The sequence below is a fragment of the Cynocephalus volans genome, chromosome X, assembly GCF_027409185.1.
Source record: "Cynocephalus volans isolate mCynVol1 chromosome X, mCynVol1.pri, whole genome shotgun sequence".
Classification (NCBI taxonomy): domain Eukaryota; kingdom Metazoa; phylum Chordata; class Mammalia; order Dermoptera; family Cynocephalidae; genus Cynocephalus; species Cynocephalus volans.
The window spans coordinates 119,427,045-119,445,732 of record NC_084478.1 but is presented as its reverse complement, the minus strand read 5'-3'; the positions used below and the strand labels follow the sequence as shown (position 1 = coordinate 119,445,732).

The 18,688-nt window shown below is 41.6% G+C and overlaps 1 pseudogene; it reads right to left on the bottom strand.

Moving 5' to 3' along the window:
* Positions 1–12,875: 12,875 nt before the first annotated feature.
* On the bottom strand, positions 12,876–18,469 carry LOC134368313 (elongation factor 1-alpha 1-like; annotated as a pseudogene).
* Between the last annotated feature and the right edge of the window lie 219 nt (positions 18,470–18,688).

Here is an 18,688-nt window from a genome sequence, read left to right as displayed (position 1 = left end):
TTGGAAGGGTTTTTAGGCAGATTAAATAGGAATATACAGATAAAGTATTTAGCATATAGCAAACATTCAATAAATGGTAGCTATTGCAATTCCTTAAAAACAGCTCTGTGGAGCTCTCTATGGCTGTATTAATGTAGCCCTTATTGCCCTGTTGGGCAGAGCTGGTTAATCTCCCCAGCTAGGTATGCTTATCAGAAAGCAGACCAGTTTCTTCAGAAGGGCGAAATATATACATCCAGACTGTTATTGACAGGCAGCAATCTTCAGCCCTCACTACATCCTGGAGAAGCCAGCCTGAAAGCTTCTGGGACCACCCTGGGCCGTGAATCTTCCCAGGACAAAGTAAAGACTTTCCCTGTGGTGTCTTTTTCCTATGTGTGTCTGGCATGTGGTATTTCTAATCCTGATAGCATTGCAAGATAAGTATTACATCCTCATTTTACTGTTAACAGGCACAGATTAGTTTTCCATGCTCCTGTGGTATTGGGGATGCCACACTCTACCTATCAATTAGTTTAGCTCTGGGGTGATGTTCATATGCACAGCTATCTAGTTACATTCATACTTCTGTGTGTCGGGGTCAAGAGGTAACACTCTCCCCCGAGGGACTAACACCAAGATGAAAAAGGAGGCACAAAACGACAGACACACACTCTAGCAGGTACAATGTTATATATTCATTGAGTCCTGGTTTTCTTTTCTGGGCTCACAGGAAGGTTACATTTCCCACCCTTCCTTTCAGTTGTATGGGGCCCATGTGACTGCATTCTTGTCAATGGGATGTGGAAGATATAATGTAAGCTACTCCCTAGCCTGGCCCTTAAAATATCTCACAGAGATCTTCATCCCTCTCTTCCCCTGCTGCAGAGAACTTGAAGCCTCATGTTGAGATAGTGTCATCAAAGAATGGAAAGACCCTGGATCCTCGAATTGCTCAAGTAGGAGCAGAGCTCCTGATGAACCTCATCAGATTTTACATGCATATGAAACAAACTATAGTTGTGCCAGGTGACTGAGATTTAAGAGTCTATTTGTTATTGTAACATAGCCTATTTCATTCTGGCTAATGCATATACAAACCAACATAGTTAGAAATATATACATATTCTAAATATATATATATATATATATATATATATATATATATATATATACTCTAAAGACAGAGATGGCAGAGAAAATGGTTTGGAAGGTCAGGGGTGGGGAACAAATGAATGACAAAATGTATAGGGGGAACATAGTTTGGGAAGCCAGTGCAAGGGGTTAGAGGAGTGATCAGGATGACTCAAGGATGCTTGGTACTGTATGCTTCCTGTTTCAGGTAAGAAAAAAAACCTCTCTTTAGCTGTTACCGAAACTGCTCCTTCATCTAGAAGGACAAAGCAATGCTGGGAGCGAACATTTCCAGTTTCTTAGATCAGGCTCATATTAAAGTGCATCCTGCTTGAGCAGATACCGATATTCAGCAACCCTTTGAGATAGAAGCAATTTTGCAGATCATTTAGTGTATTTTTCCTTTAATCTTCCCTAGCAGAAAGAAATTTTCCTATTTTCTATTACAAGAATAGATAAAAAGAAGTCTCTTCTGGACAGGCACCAGGGCCCAACTCATGCAAGTTCCCCTCTTGATCAGAGGTACCAAATGTTACAATGGAGAGTGGTCTCTGCACTGTACACAAGGTATGGACATGTAGCCCCCAACCTGCCAAAGGTCCACTCTGGAACTGCCATCCATGTTTTCCTCTAAGCCTGGGCCATTGACTGCCAGCAACCCAGACTGTCCCTTAAAGTGCCCCTAAATCCCATATGCTGCAGTTTAAAGGCATTTCCTCTGGTCCTGTTTTCAGTAGAAATGGGGGATGCCTATTACCCACCCAGGTTAACTACCTTCACCCAGCTTTGCATCTTCCCTAGGCTGCTGAGCTAACTGTCTTTTATTAACCTAGGAACTCTTCCCTTTTTGGAAAGCCTCCCTTGGCGAATATTCCAGGCTTGACAGCAGCTGTATTCCTTCCAATCTCTCAAAAAGTCATTGAGCATTTTACAACTTCTTGATGAAGTCTTAAGAGGAAGTAAATTCTCAGTGAGGTTGGGCCATCCACAGTCTCCCAGGGGACTGTACAGTGGCTTGAGGAAAACCTCATTCTGGCCTATTACAACAGCTCTACCTTGCCAGAGTATACACAGCCAGCCACTGCACTTTGCCTTGACTGAGCCAGAGCAATGGTGGGCAGAGTGCAAGAACGGCAGGGCTTCCCTGATCTGACAAGTCAAGGCCAGTCAGCACCTTGCCATGCAGGAGTTGTTGCAGCCAAGTTAGCACAATTTTTTTTCCACCCAGCCATGCCGAATGCAGCACAGATATCCAGGAACTGCCTTCAGGTTCTGATCCTAAAAAAGGTGTTGAAAAGAAATAGAGAAAGACAGAGAGGTAAAAAAAGGATGAAAGAAGGAAGGAAGAAGGAGGGAGGGAAGGATGGGAGAAAGGAGAAATAAAAGGGAGTAAACCTTGCTTCCAAGTGTTCCTGGACCATGACAATGAGCTGTGTTGAGATCGTATTTGCACACAGCAAGACAACCAGAATGTGTGTGCCTGAAAAATTCAGAGCTCTGGGATTATGGCAGGAACTTAAGAGCCAGGAGGCCCTCCCTGCCTTGGTATGCCTTATCCTGCTATCTGAACATACCCAAAAGGACTTTAGGTCAATTCCAAGAAAGCATAGCAAATGTGAAGTAATACAGTGCAAGTAGATTTACAGAAGTGCTTTGGTAATTTCCCTCATGCAGCTTAGTGCCCAATCCTGGGGATGGTCTACTGAATTTCTTAAGTCCCACTTTGCTACCTATTGGTCAAAACTGCTATCTGGCTCCATCTCACAGTCAGCCATACTCTCCCTCTTGTAGCAGCTTTGTGGAGCTTTGATACCTCATTAGTGTTTCAGGTGAAACACCAGTCATGAACAACCCAGTATCCATTATACTGAATACAACATTAAGGCCAACATTATGAGGAACAGTGTTGGTTCCAAAAGGAGGTAGCAGGTACATCTTCGATGGACCGAGAGGAAATAAACACGTTCTCTAATGAGTTGAGGCCAGAGATGTTAGAACAGATTTTTTTTCTAGATCCCTATTCACTCCAAAATTCTGGAATTACTACTGTAATTTTAAAACTATTTTATTTAGAAAACATTAAACCTGGCTCCCTTGACTGCCTGCCATCAATACTGAGAGTGTAGTTCTATCATTCAGCTTTCCTGTAGTAGTCAGTCTGTTTGGGAAGGCTCTGTGTGTGTGTGTGTATCTATTCCTTTCCAAAGAAAAAAGATACCTGAAGAGATACAGAGACTCACCCAAAGATCCCACCTCAACCTGCTCACCAAGATAGGCTCAAACTCCAGGAATTCCTGACACCAGGTTACCCACCAGCCCACACTTGAAATTACTTACTCCTAATGTTGCCTTTCACCTTCGGCAAGCACCAGCACATTTCAACAAAGCTGTCAGGGCTGAAACATGTATCTGAAACAAGCAGGGAGCAAAACATCCTAAGTGAAAGAGGAGAGGGTAATAATGGGTGGAGCATAGGTCTTTTGGATTAAAGTTGTTTTCTCTCTGGGCCTGTAAGAGGGAGGACTTTGAGATGACAAAATCCTAGGGCAAGAAGGGACTCAGAGAAACAGTTTAAAGCACCCAGATAGATGCCACAGCACCCTCATTTAAAAAATTTCTTAAGAATCTCCCTTAATTATTGTTTGTAGGTGCTCCTTTTTGTCTGAATTCTATTCAGTGTGCTGCTGCAAACTTATTCCTTTTTGGTTTGCAGGTGATATAGGCTGTGATGTGTGGAGAGTCCTGAATGAGGCACTCTGAGGTATACAAAGGAGGAAAAGACAGGTTCTGACCTCCAAGATCTAGTTGCCCTCTCTAATAGTGCTTTATAGAGAACCTGAATGCAATTTGGACAGCTCGGAGCCCCAGCCTGAGGGAATGATATAACATAGGTTGCTGGTCTAGACAGGCCAGGCTAATAAGAGCTAGTAATGAAATTCCACTGAGATGTGTGACACCTGCCCAGGAAATGTCTAGAACTATCTTTGCCCTTGCTGTTTCTGAGCAGTCCTGCAAAAATTCTCGAGTCAGAGCACTTCTTAATTTCCTGGGTGCTTTAGAGATTCATAGCACAACTTAAGAAAAACCAAACCAGCTTCTTTTTCCAGCTTGTCTCTAGAGAGGTTATTTCCAGTTCTTGGCATCTAGTTTGTGGCTCCTTTTCTACTAATACTTTGCATCTTAGAGGATAAACTGGTTCCTGTTTGATTGATAGGTCATGTGTTTCCACTTAGCATGTGGCAGTCAACCTATCATTCTTATACCATCTTATCGGTTGTGGGAGCTGTATGGATTGGAATGTGTTAGTGTTAGTGTTTGTCTAGTAGCTGGGACACAGCGTGAAAAATAAAAGAAAGTGCAAATATATAGACACACACACAGACATGCACACATACACATGCTTCCATAAGGTTCTTGGCTCTTCTAACCTCCCCTCTATAGCCCCCACCCCCACATAAACAGCCACAGAAGTAAAGCTTGGCTTCCTAGAAGTACCCAAATAAGAAATATAGGGCTCAAATCCAGAATTAGCAAACACCAGGATTAAGGAAGTTAGATTCTCCCTAACTCCCCCCTCTCCCACAGATACTCCTCAAGACAAGGCAATCTTTGTATTAAAAAATGGGAAGGGGAGGGGGTTACGTTCCTCCTGTTAATGTCTTTCTCCTTGCCCTGTACCCAACTTGCCTGGCCTCCCTGCCACACCCCACTAAAGCACTTACCTGTCCCCCACCTGCCTTATCTCTAGTGATTTCTTCAGGGGCAAGCCTTTCTTGCAGTTTTTCCTGTCTAGCATAGCTGTGCAGGTCAGAGTGGCAACCTGGATGGAAAAGACCAGCAAAAGCTAAGAGGACTGTAGTAGTCCATTTTTGTGTTGCTATAATAGAATACCTGAAACTGGGTAATTTACAAGGAAAACAGGTTTATTTGGCTCATCTGGTGCAGGCCTCAGGCTGCTTCTACTCATGGCAGAAAGTGGCAGGCAGCAGCAGTTGCAAGATCACATGGCGAGAGGAAGCAAGAGGTGAGAGGACGGTTCCAGGGTCCTTTAAACAACTAGCTCTCTCAGGAACTAATAGAGTGGGAACTCACTCACTCACTGCCCCCCATGAAGGTATTATCTATTCATGAGAGATCCACCCCCCATGACCCAAACCACTCCCAATATTGCCAAGTTGGGGATCAGATTTCGACATGAGCTTTGAGGGGGACAATATATCCAAAGTCTGTCAAGGACCATTTGTGCTTCTCTGCCCTGTCCAAACTCTCCTCTGTGATCAGTCACCTGTGAGGCCTTAATTGAGTGAGGCACCATGAGATATTCAAAGAAGGAAGAAAGGAAGAGATAGGTTCTATCTCAAGAATCTCACAATATAGCTGAGGAGGAAGAAGCTATCACACCTACTGGAGTCTGAAAAACTGGATATAATAATGGAGATATGTATTCAATTGTGAGCATCTGTATTCCTGCTGAAAGAGCTGAGAGGCCATGAGGGTTTCCTGGTGAGCTAGAGTAGTCTGAAAAGACTTTGTATGGGAGGTAGGAGTTGGTCACCATGGAGCCCCATAATGGGATGGGCTGGTAATAAGCTCTGCCTGGGTGTGTTAGGTTTTGGAGGTGGGAGAGAGGGGAAGCTGGAGGAAGCCATAACCTAGCACTCTTTTAACTACAGTCCTCCTGTGATTCTCTTCCCCATCTTGGCCTTCTCCTCTACCTACCCCTCCAGGTGTCATCTCCTTGAGCTTTGAATTTTTACCAAGCTGCAGCGGGAAACCAGGCATTGGCTGCTGGAACAATACTGGCTGGATTTCAGGTTGCTTTCGGACCTTCACAGTGGGAAATCTGCTTTGCTCTTGCTCATTCTAATCAAGACCATGTGCTCTGGGCCCCATGGAAACATAACTGGTAGAATTCTTTCTCCAATAGTTCATCTTGGGGATTCAACAGAAATAAACAAACAAACAAAACTCTAGTTGCTGTGGAAGAGATGCTGACTGCATGGGCTCAAAAGCAGTACTCCTGGATTCCCAAGGGGGACTGCTTGTCCCCCCAAATACAGAAGCTATTGGGCGTCCAGAAATGGCACAGGATTCTGATGTTTCTCTCATTCCCTCCTCTCCTGAAAAACACAAGAGCTTCCTGTATCAATAGCAAAAGGAAACTAGCATGGGAACTGTGACCCACTTCAAAAAGCCTTTGGAACCAGGCATTTCTGCAAACAACTGCTGGCCCAGAGAAAAGAAAGCAGTGTGGTGGAAAGCCAGGGACCTGGGCTTTAGCCCTTGTTGGGCCATTAATTCCTTGTGTGGTCTGCTAGCAGGCTACTTCTCCCCCTGCTTCTCCCTCACACCCACTGAAGGCCCCAATATTTAAAATAAGAGAATGGCCTCTTCTCTAAGGGATTTGGGACCTCTGAAATTCTGTGGTTCAAAGTCCAGCCCTTAAAACAGAAGCCAGCTCTTGAGGGAACGCAGCCTGTGATAGAGCTTACTCTAGGGATAATTTCATGCACAGGACTGGTGGGTGTTGCCTCGCTTGGGTGATTTGCTGTACCCTTGCCTTGCCTAAAATTATCTCTTCACTGATGTGTCAAGATCCTCTGCTAGTCTGGTCTCCTTTCCTTTGCGTGTCCTCTTCTAAACTGCATATGGTCTGAGTAACCCTTTACCATGGATGCACTAATCAGAAACTCTACTCCTTAACTGGAGAACAGAGAAATAGTGAGGGGAGAGGCAGATCTAGAAAAGTGGTTGCCAAGGACACACATTTTCCTGCCTTCGCAATTTTGCTCAGGAACAGCTCTGACTCCTACAATATTGTTGCTGTTTTGCTTACAGAGTGAGTAGAGAAATATAGTTCTTATCTCCTGCTTATAACCTATTTGGAAAGTCAGTTTTCAGAGATGGGCCTATCCCCAGTTGGATCTGTCTCAAATGAAGAACCAAGTCACAGGGCATTCCTGCTGACATCAAGAAGCACTATACTTAAGTCCTCTGTGAGGGACAGAGAGACCTTTAGGGCTGAACAACCCATAGTTCTCTGCTCATCTATTTCCATTATTTAGGCCTCTGTCTCACCATGAAGTTTCTGTTATCTGAAGTTTCTCTTGCTGTGTTTTGCAGGAAATATAGCATCAAATCCTAGCTCACCTCTTACCTAGTCTCATGACCTTGGACAGTAGTCATTTAATCTGTTTTCACTAGGTTATGAACCACAGAGTGAAGTAGGGTGGGGAAAAGAATGGAGAAGAGAAAGTGTTTTTTTTTTTTAATTAAAATGTCTATTACTGAGCTTGATCATCCACCTTATTCTCTAGACTTGACTATGAATGACTTTTTTTTGGCTGTTTGCTAAAAACAAATCCACCCTCAGAGGACAAAGATTTATCACCGCTGAGGATATTCAGAAGAATGTGCCTCAGGCTCTGAACTCAATTACTAAAGAGGAATTCTAAAAAAACGTTTTGAGCAATGGCAGCATCACTGCAATAAATGCACAGGGATTCAGCCTTCCAAAGTGCTAGTCTGAAGGGGACACCACTCCTTGTGGATGTGCACGTCCTAATATGATTGTGAAAAGGCAGCAGTCACAATATGTTATAGTCACACTTCAAATTATTGCCTGTTTCCTTTTGTTTTCAATGGGGATTGGCAACAGCTGGTTGCCAAGGTTTGTAGAAAGCAGCTGAAAGCCATGTGGGATTTTTACCCTAGCTTGTTCGGTACCTATAGCTGTTAATTTCCCTTCACCGTACATGCAATAAAACAGTATCATAGGAAATAGGCATTTGTATAGTGCTTTATGTTTTTCAAGGCAGTTTCACAGATGGTAAGATTTCAACGCAGATCATCCAGATGTTAATTTCCCAGAGAGAAGAAACCCCATTGTATTCATTTTTGAATACCTGGACCTTGGAACAATGCCTCACTCATAACTCTCCACAAATATTCATGGAATGGAATAACTATCCTCTCATTTTCCCCTCAAAACATCCTTGTAAAAAGGGCAGAGTAGGTATTATTCCCATTTTACAAGGACCCAGGACACAAAGAGTGCAAAGTTTATGAGTGAAGGCAGCCCTCTATAATGCTTAGGACCATAGGCTATGAAGACACTTATGGATTCCAATATGGACTTTGCCACTGATTTGCCATTTACCTTGAGTCAATCACTAAACTTCAATTTTCTCAACTGAGGAACAGCATCCTCCACAAGTGAGGATAATAATAGTCCCTACCTCCCGGGGTTGTTGTGAGAATGAAATGTGATCATGTATGTAAGGCACTGAACATATTGCTGACATAGTTCATAAGCACTCAGTCAATGGTGGCTACTCTTATTTAGTGAATTCTTTAGTTTATACAACTAGCTGGTGGTAAAGCTCAAGCTGGATTCCAGGATGGTCAAACTTTAAGTGTCAAGAAGACAAGGTCAAAAGTAGTGTGAGATAAAGTGATATAGACTTTAGAGGCTTGGATAGTAAATGGAAAATGGAAACTCCTGGATGCTCTTTTGTGCTTCTTACACAACAGATCTTCTGAAATGAATGTTCAAGACCAATCCCTGTATCTTACAGAAATATTGTCCCAGGCTTAAGGAAGTCCTTTTGTGACTCAGTCATCCCATCCATGGAAGCCAGACCCTCTTTCAGCCACTATTCTCCCTGAGAATGAAGAAAACGTGTGTGTATGTGTGTGTGTGTGTGTGTTTGTGTGTGTGTGTGTAGCTGAGACAAAAGCCAAAAAGACAGAGTGGCCACTGATTACAGGATGAAATCTGAGGCAGCATCTCCTTGCATTCCGACTCCCAATCCCATGGAACAGAGCTAAACAGAGATCCATGTTGGCCTGTTTCCTGATTTCAGGAACATAAATCCAATCAACTGAAATGTCTCCTGTTTATACTGGCTGCCCAAAGCCCCTCAGGACTTTACACAGGAAATCATTAAAATTCCTTATATTCTCCCCAGGCAAAGGCATACCCAGTCAAGCATCTCACTTCTTTCTATCCAGAGGAGATCTAGGTATCTAGAAGCCTTCAATCCAGGGAAGACACCTTCTCCCTGTTTTGAGACTTACAGATTGTCTCATTTGGGAGAATTGACTAACAGTTACAGTGAAATACTCAAGGATTTTTGGCAGACCCAGAAGCGATCACTTATCTCTGTCATTGTACCTGAGAAATCCCATATTATACACTTGCAGGGCCTACACAACCTGGTTGCTCCTTTTTTTTTCCTTCTGTAGTCACACCTGAAAAAACAGGGCCCCTACTCAGGGTGAGAAATACAGCCCCAGAGAGTCACAAACCCTTCAATCTTCAGTGATTGGAAGACCAAAGGACCAGATCTCCACTTTCATTTGGCTCTTTGAAACTCAAAGCCTAAAACATCCTGTTCTTTTGCCACATCTGCTTCTTTACCATACATCTGGAGCTGCTCCAGTGAGCAGAAGGATGAGTTCAAAAATACCCATCTTAAACTTTACATGTGGCTTGTCATCAACCTACTCAGAGAGCTTAAACTAAAGCTTAGCATTCTTCTCATTCCTTCTTTTCTAATTAACAACATATGATCTCCACTCCCTTCCCTCAGTCCGCTCTCGGGAGCTCCCCTCTTTTCACAGTGCTAAAAGCCCAAAGACACTTGAAATCCAGGCCAGCATGAGCCATGGCTTACCCAGGTCTTGTCTTCTTTTCTCAGTGAAGTCCCAAACCACTTCCTTCTATGCGCCAAACTGCTTTCTGCTCAACAAATATCGAGCTTCATCCTAAAGAGACAAATATAAGGGCACTTGTGGTTCTATACCTTCTTGGGTCTGACATATGCTCCTTGGCCCAAGTCCTCTCACTGAGTACAGAAAGCAAGCAAGCAAGTTCTGAGCCAGCCCTTTCCAGAGTTGTGAGTTTTGACCTCATCAGACCAAACTTACATTTTCTGGCTCTTTCCCAAGATTCCAGCACTCCCACTTACTCTTCTTCTAGCTATATATATTTTTAAAAATTATTTACTCCAACACCCTAAAAAAGAGAGAGAGAGAGAGAGAGAGAGAGAGAGAGAGTCATGCTTAATCCAAAGGAATGGATTTTGATGTCATAATTAAATAGGTAGCGATTTGGGGACTTAAGGATCTTCCTCATAACCCACAGAGCACAAGGCCAGGGTGATTAACTCAAAAAATTCTCTGCGAGACGCACACTTATTCAGGCTCCCATGTTACACTCACAGAGTCCCCTAAACTTCATCTTGGGAAACAGTTTCTGTGCTTGGCTATGGACCACCCTTGGAGCCCACAGGAAGCCCCCTTCCTCTCTATATATACACATATATGGCAGAAAGCCTCCCCTATCACACAGAGGACCCACGTGGGAAATATCCTCCCTTCACTTGAATGGGCCAATTGACTCTATTAAATGAATTAGAGTAACTAGGTTTTGTACCTTGTGACTTATATCATGACCTCCTAGGTTAAAAGGTGACACTCATGATGGTGTCACAGCTTCAGGGGTGCTAGTGGCTGAAGAGACATGTATAACTGGTTTTAACCCCTATGAGTAAATCAGTAGAGGAAAAAAAATTACAGCACAGACTGACAAAGAGAAGGAAAGAGAAAAGTGTTTCAATATATTCTACAGGGACTGAACAGCCATGCCTAGAGACTAGGAGCAAAGGCTCCTTTCTATCCCATGTCCAAATGGTATCTGTACTAAAGCCGTTATTTGCAATGCCTCATGCTCTTTCACTGGCAGTTGGCTTAAAAGGCTTGCACATAAAAACCAACTCATTTTTTTCCTGCCGGGTACAGTGTACTATGTTGATGGTATTCTTCTTCCAGGTGGCCTGAGATAGGAATAATATTGAAGATAGAGATTCTCAATGAGTTGAGGGGTAGATGTGAGACAAAACTCCCCAAAGCTGAAGGCATTTCTCTTCCTCTTGTACTGTGGTTGGGAATACTGGTCCAGGGCTCTTACTCCTTAGAGGCCACATGAACCATGTAGTCCTCAACGTGGTTCCTATAGCCAACCTCATTGAACTACAAGTAAAGGAGCTTGACAACATGGTCATTGAGAGCACTGCTAGCCCAAGCATCAAAGACGGAGGAATACATGTCACTGTTAAAGTCACAGGAGACAAACTGGTCCTTAGTCTAGGCCAGGATGTCCTCTAAGGGACCCTCCAATGCCTGACTCAACACTTTCTTGATTTCACCATTTTTGTCTACTGTCTCCAGAATGCAAGTCAGATCCATGATAGACATGTTGGGGACAGAAAGCTAAAAATCTATGCCAATGATTTTCCCATTCAGCTCAGGAATGACCTTGTCCACAGCTTTGGCTGTGTCAATGTTTGTAGAGATGATGATCTGTACAGCACCATGACCAACATGCCACAGTTTTCCAGAGGGGCCACACACGTTTTTCAGGGTGGAAGTGATGGTGTAAACTGTGATCACAACTCTCTCCAGGATCTAGAGCTATCATAAATGGATAATCTTGACCAGAGGGCCAAGCAGTTTGTGGTGCAAGAGGCAATGCTGATAATCTTGAGGTAATGGTCACACTTTTCATGGTTCACTTCCATCACAAATATGGGGACATCTGCAGAAAGGGAAGACATGATGAGCCTCCATCCCTCAACTGAGCTCCAGCCTTCCCAAGAGAGAAAAGAGACTAGTGTACTCCACAACATACTCAATACCAGCATCCTCCCACTTGATGTTGGCAATCTGGTAGATGGAGATGGGCTTCCTATCATTGACAAGCTTCCCTTTCTCAGCTTTGACAGTGCTGCTGAACTCTTCATGGGTGGAAATATACATGCAGATGATGTAGTTGAGTTAGTCATAAATAGTGAACCAGTATTGAATCATAACCAGGTCAGATAACAGGTTGGGCTATGAGACTTCATTGCTCCCCAGCAGTCTCCAAATTTTATTCATTGAACACAGTTGTATTACAAGCAATCATGTCTTTCCTTCTATGCCCAGGCTGCTTGGAATAGAAAGAGGTACAACCATACTGGGCTTCCTACAAAAACTTCGTCTTCAGCAGCTGAAACCACACTACCCAGTTAGTAATATTCCCCATCCCTTTAATGCCCATTGCAAACTTTAATCTCTCTTCTCAGATTCTTTCTCCATCTCACGTACCCCTTACTCTTATAGCAGGTTGCTTCGATTTCTCTATCACCAAGTAAGTAGAGGCCCAACAGAAGAAGGAGCACTCCAAAGTTTCTACCTCAAATACACCTACATCTAGCCTCATCATTGTCTTCTTCCCTTCTACCTATGCCCTTCTCACCTGTTCACATATGCCCCAAGATCTTTCTTCACTAATTTTCCTTTCGCTCAGCTCTACCCTTAATCTTTCCCAGTCTCCTAGTTCATTCCCCTCAGAATTTAAAGATTATCAACTCTTATTCTAATAACAACAAACAAAAAAGCAAACAAAAACCCTCAAAAGCCATCTTCAGCTCTCATCCTATGCATTTCACTATCTTACTGCAGTGGCAACTCATTCATCTCCCCATTACAACCTGTGGCAATCTGGCTGAACATATTTTCATATTCTCTCTTTCTTTCTCTCTCTCTCTCTCTCTTTTTTTCATTAAACTCAGTTTTAATGGGTCTCAAAATTCTGGGACAGATTTTTGGTCAAGTTGTTTCCATTAAAAAGTGCTGATTTAAAATACTAATAACTTAAAACTGCCACACAGAAAAAAATGGTCCACAAAACATTCTTCTTTCCTTCTGAAAGTTTTACGATGCATTGTTATCATTAACCAGTCTTTTACTATTAAACTTAAATGGCCAATTGTGATAAACAGTTCTGAGACCGTTCTTCCACCACTGATTGAGACTAGGGTGGCAGGTATTAGGGATAATATTCATTTAGCCTTCTGAGCTTTCTGGGCAGACTTGGCGACCTTGTCAGCTCCAACAGCCTTCTTGTCCACTGCTTTGATGACACCTACAGCAATTGTCTGTCTCATATCATGAACAGCAAAATGACCTAGAGGAGGATAGTCAGAGAAGCTTTCAACACACATGGGCTTGCCAGGAACCATATCAATGATGGCAGCATCACCAGATTTCAAGAATTTAGGGTCATCTTCCAGCTTCTTAACAGAACGCTGATTGATCTTTTCCTTCAGCTCAGCAAACTTGCAAGCAATGTGAGCTGTGTGACAATCCAGTACAGGGGCATAACCAGCACTGACTTGGCCTGGGTGATTCAGGATAATCACCTGAGCAGTGAAGCCAGCTGCTTCCATTGGTGGGTCATTTTTGCTGTCACCAGCAACATTGCTACAATGAACATCTTTGACGGACACGTTCTTAACATTGAAGCCCACATTGTCTCCAGGAAGAGCTTCACTCAAAGCTTCGTGGTGAACTTCAACAGACTTTACTTCAGTTGCAATGCTGACTGGAGCAAAGGTGACCACCATGCCAGGTTTGAGAACACCAGTCTCTACTCAGCCCACAGGGACAGTACCAATATCATCAATTTTGTAGACATCCTGGAGGGGCAGATGTAAGGGCTTGTCAGTTGGATGAGTTGGTGGCAAGATGCAGTCCAGAGCCTCAAGCAGTGTAGTTCCACTGGCATTGCCATCTTTACAGGTGACTATCCATCCTTTGAACCAAGGCATATTAGCACTTGGCTCCAGCATGTTGTCACCATTCCAAGCAGAAATTGGCACAAGTTCTACTGTGTTGGGGTTGTAGCCAATTTTCTTAATGTAGGTGCTGATTTCCTTAAGGATTTCCTCACATCTCTTCTGGCTGTAGGGGGGCTCAGTAGAATCCATTTTGTTAACACCAACCATCAGTTGTTTCACACCCAGTGTGTAAGCCAGAAGAGCATGCTCACGGGTCTGCCCATTCTTGGAGATACCAGCTTCAAACTCACCAACACCAGCAGCAACAATCAGGACAGCACAGTCAGCCTGTGATGTGCCTGTAATCATGTTTTTGATAAAGTTCCTATGTCCTGGTGCATCAATGATAGTCACGTAATACTTGCTGGTCTCAAATTTCCACAGGGAGATATCAATGGTGATACCACGCTCACGTTCAGCTTTCAGTTTATCCAAGACCCAGGCATACTTGAAGGAGCCCTTTCCATCTCAGCAGCCTCCTTCTCAAACTTTTTGATAGTTCTTTTGTCGATTCCACCACATTTGTAGATCAGATGGCCAGTAGTAGTGGACTTGCCCAAATCTACGTGTCCAATGATGATGATGTTATATGAGTATTTTCCTTTCCCATTTTGGCTTTGATTTAGTGATGGTTTTCACAACACCTGTGTTTGGTGGCAAACCCATTATGAAAAAGCCAGATTCTCTCTTTATTGTCAAATTCAGTGTACACATCTCAATTACCACCTAGCTTTATTTTCTGTGTCATTTGATACTATCACCCACTACCTTCTACTTTAAAACTTCCTTCTTTCTTGACTTCCACAGCAGTATTCACTCCCGTTATTTCCCCATCTTTCTCAGCTTTCTTTTCAGGATCCTCCTCATCTATCAAACTTTTTAATGTCAGGATTCTGTTCTCAGCACTCTTCTTTTTATCACTCTGCTCATTTTCCTTGGGTTAACATCCATATTCATGGCTTCAATGGCTACCAACATAATTAAAATTTCAAAAGCTACATCATCAACCCATATCTCTTCTCTGTGCTGGAGGTGCATATTTACTATTGCTTACTAGATGTATCCATTGGAAATCTATAGCCAGCTCAAACTCAACATGTTAAAAAACGTGAACTAACTTTTTCCTTCCTTCCCCAATTCTGCTAATCTTTTGAATTCTCTCTTATGCACAAGCTGCTCAACCCAGACACCTGGCTGGCAGCCTCAATAGCTTCCTTTCTTTCATTCAGCACATTCTCTCATTCATTGAGCCATGTCATGTCAATTCTACTTCCTAAATATCTTTCATATCCATTCCTCCTTTCCATAATATAGGCTCTTATTATTTCAGTCCTGGGTTATTACTCCCAACTGGTCTCTCTGTGTGTCTCACCTTCTTCCAATACAATTCCCAATAGCAGATAAAGTGATCGTTCTATACTTCTCCCTTGTTTCAAACATTTCATTGACTCACAATTTCCATTGCTTTTCAAACTTTCAACTGAAATATCCCCAGGAGTTTGGGGCATAGTTAGAGGCAGCCCAGTGCAAGTACAATCTTTCTCTTTTACTTTAAGAATTCGTAGTCATTTAGCATTTTACTCCAATAGTCATATAAAATAATATACTGCTATATTTCTATTAATTGAAAAAAATTATTTGAATAAAATTGATGTTTCAAGAAGATAAGCCATGTGTGTCTTAGGAATTCAAGTATCCTATTGTACACAATCTCCTACTGCAGTTTCAGAAGTCAGGCCCTACAGGTGCAAGTCCAAACTCATTAGCAGAGCATAAAAAGTTATCTTCAATCAAGCCTCAGTTTTTCTCCACCAAGGTGTACTCCTTTAGGAGTGTTTAGAAAGATAAATATGTGTGGTGGGGTGTTCTTGACTATTACAATGACTGGGAGTAACTTCTGGCATTTAGTAAGGAGGGGATAGGGATGCCAAATATCCTGCAAAGAGATAGATAACCTCACATAACAAAAAATTGTCATGTTGGTATGTCTGGTCAACCTCTCCATCCTCATTTCTTAAAGTGTGCTCTCTTCATATCTCATCCTCCAGCCATATCAAATGACATATGGTTTTTCTTAAAGGTCTTAGGATTTCACAGTTTTAAAATTTTGTTTGTAATTTTAATTTTTAAAAATTTTTAATTGACATATAATAATTGTACATATTTATGGGATGCAGAGTTATATTTCAATACATGTATACACTGTGTGATGATCAAATCAGGGTAATTAGCATATCCATCATTGCAAAAATTATTTATCATTTCTTTGTGATGAGAGCATTTGAACTTCTCTCTTCTAGCCATTTGAAAACATACAGTAAATTATTGTTAATTATAGACACCTAGCACTACTGTACACCACTAGAACTTATTTTTCCTATCTAGCTTCAAATCCTGACAGAGGTTGTTTCCTCTGCCTGGAATATCAGGCTCGACTTTCCACACAACCTCTGCTATGCCTTTCATAAGCCCAACCCATGACTTATTTCAGGTAGAACTGCCTGTTCCCTAGCACCATAATGCACACATAGTAGGCACTCAGTACATGTTATATGTTTGTTGAATAAGTAAATGAAGTAATTACCAGGTTGTCACATCTACTGATTAATTCATGTATGTGTATTCCAGTGTGACAATTAGCTGGACTCTGCTCTCATTTGAGATCACTGGGTTAAGAGAAAGAGAGAGGAAGTAAAGGGTTGAACACCCAAAGTTGTTCCAAGAAAAGAGCCATAGGTAGGGTGGGGGTTACTTACATTAAAATATGCTGAATCATAAGGCATGAAGGGCAATGGGTACACAACATAAAGAAGGGATTAGAAAGAGGAGATAAGGAAGGACAAGGGAAAAGATGTTCTATCTTCATTCACAATCTGTCAATAGCCAGCAGTTTTGAATAGATTTTTTTTTTCTGCACCCCTGTCCCTTCCAACCATTCTAATGGCCTGACCTGGAGGGGCTTTCATATTACCTTCTATTATATTATTAACTAGTTTCTTGAATTATAAAAGCAGTAAAGAAATCCAAGCTATAATTTTAAAAATTAATTAAAAACCAAACTGTAATGAAGTATATAAGGGAAAAGAAATCCCCAATCCATACCCCAAATTTCAGGCCCTCTCCCCCAGAGGTGACTGCTGTTACTATTTCCTTTTGTACATGCATATATTTGTCCTTTTACAGAAATAGGATCATATCACACATATTGTGATGATTAATTTTGTGTGTCAATTTGACTGGCTCACTGGGTCCCCAGATATTTGATCAAACATTATTCTGGGTATGTTCGTAAGGGTGCTTCTGGATGAGATTAACATTTGAATTAGTAGGCTGAATAAAGCAGATTGCCTTCCCCAGTGTCGGTGGCCCTCATCCAGTCAGTTGAAGACCTGAAAAGAACTATGGTTTAAATGTTTTTGTTCCCTACGAAATTCATGTTGAAACTTAATCCTCAATGCAATAGTACTGAGAGGTGAGTCCTTTAGGAGATGATTAATTCATGAAGGATCCACTCTTATGAATGGATTAGTGCTCCATAGAAGGGCTCAAGTGGGTAAATTTGCCCATTCTGTTTGTTCTGCCAGGTAAAGATACAGCATTCATCCCCTCTGGAGGATGCTGCAACAAGGTGCCATTTTGGAAACATAGAGCAGCCCTCTCTATACGCTGAACCCGCCTTGCTTTTGGACTTCCTCCAGAACTGTGAGAAATAAATTTCCGTTCTTATTAATTCCCCAGTCTCAGGTATTTTGTTATTGCAGCACAAACAGACTAAGACACCCTCCCATGACTGAGAGGGAACTCCTCCTGCCTAACTGCGTAAATTGGGATATTGGTCTTTTCCTGCCTTTGGACTAAAGCTGAGACATCAGCTCTTCTTGTTTTTTGTTTTGTTTGTTTGTTTCAAACTTTTATCTTTAGTATTATTCTAGGCCTTTTAAAAATAGATCTCCCTTCTTCTTTTCTAATACAGAAAGTCACATTCCTGTGGAATTTCAGTTCACAACATATTCTACCAAAGCAGTTGATAAATTACAGCAGTGAGATATAAAAGATGAATATATAAACTTGAACAGGTTGTGAAAAGTAATATGAAAAACATGAATGTCAGATTATGCCTTTTCCAAAAATAACAATTTAATCTTTTCCATTAATTTCATAAAAATCACATAAGAACTGATTAATAACAAGTTTCACTAAATATAAAATTATAAGTTCCCATTAATGCAATTAGCACTCATTGTATCTTACTCATTTTTTCTAGTTTTATTGAGGTATAATTGAATAATAATATTATATGTATTAAAGGTTTACAGCATGATAATTTGATACATAATATATACACTGTAAAATTCATGATTACATGTTCTTCACCTTACAGATTTACCTTTTTTTGTGATGAGAGCACTTAAGATTTAATCTCTTAGCAAATTTCAAGTATACCATACTGTGTTATTAGCTATGCTAAGTTGTATTTGAGATCTCCATAACTCACTCATAATTTAAAATGTTTACCCTTTGATCAACCTCTCCCTATTTCCCCTACTCCTCAGTCCCTGGCAACCAGTCTTCTATTTTCTGTTTCTATAGTTTGACTTTTTTAGATTCCTCATAAAAGTGAAATCATATAGTATTTGTCTTTCTCTGAGTCACTCATTTCACTTAGCACAATACCCTCTCTGTGCATCCATGTCGTCACAAACCACTGGAGCTCCTTTTTATGGCTGAATAATATTCAATTGTATATAAATACCACATTTTCTTTATCCATTCATATATCAGTAGTTATTTCCATGCCTTGCCTATTGTGAATAATGCTGCAATGAACACAGGAGTGTAGATATCTCTTGGAACTACTGATTTCATTTCCTTTGGATATATACCCACAAGCGGGGTGGCTGAATAATATG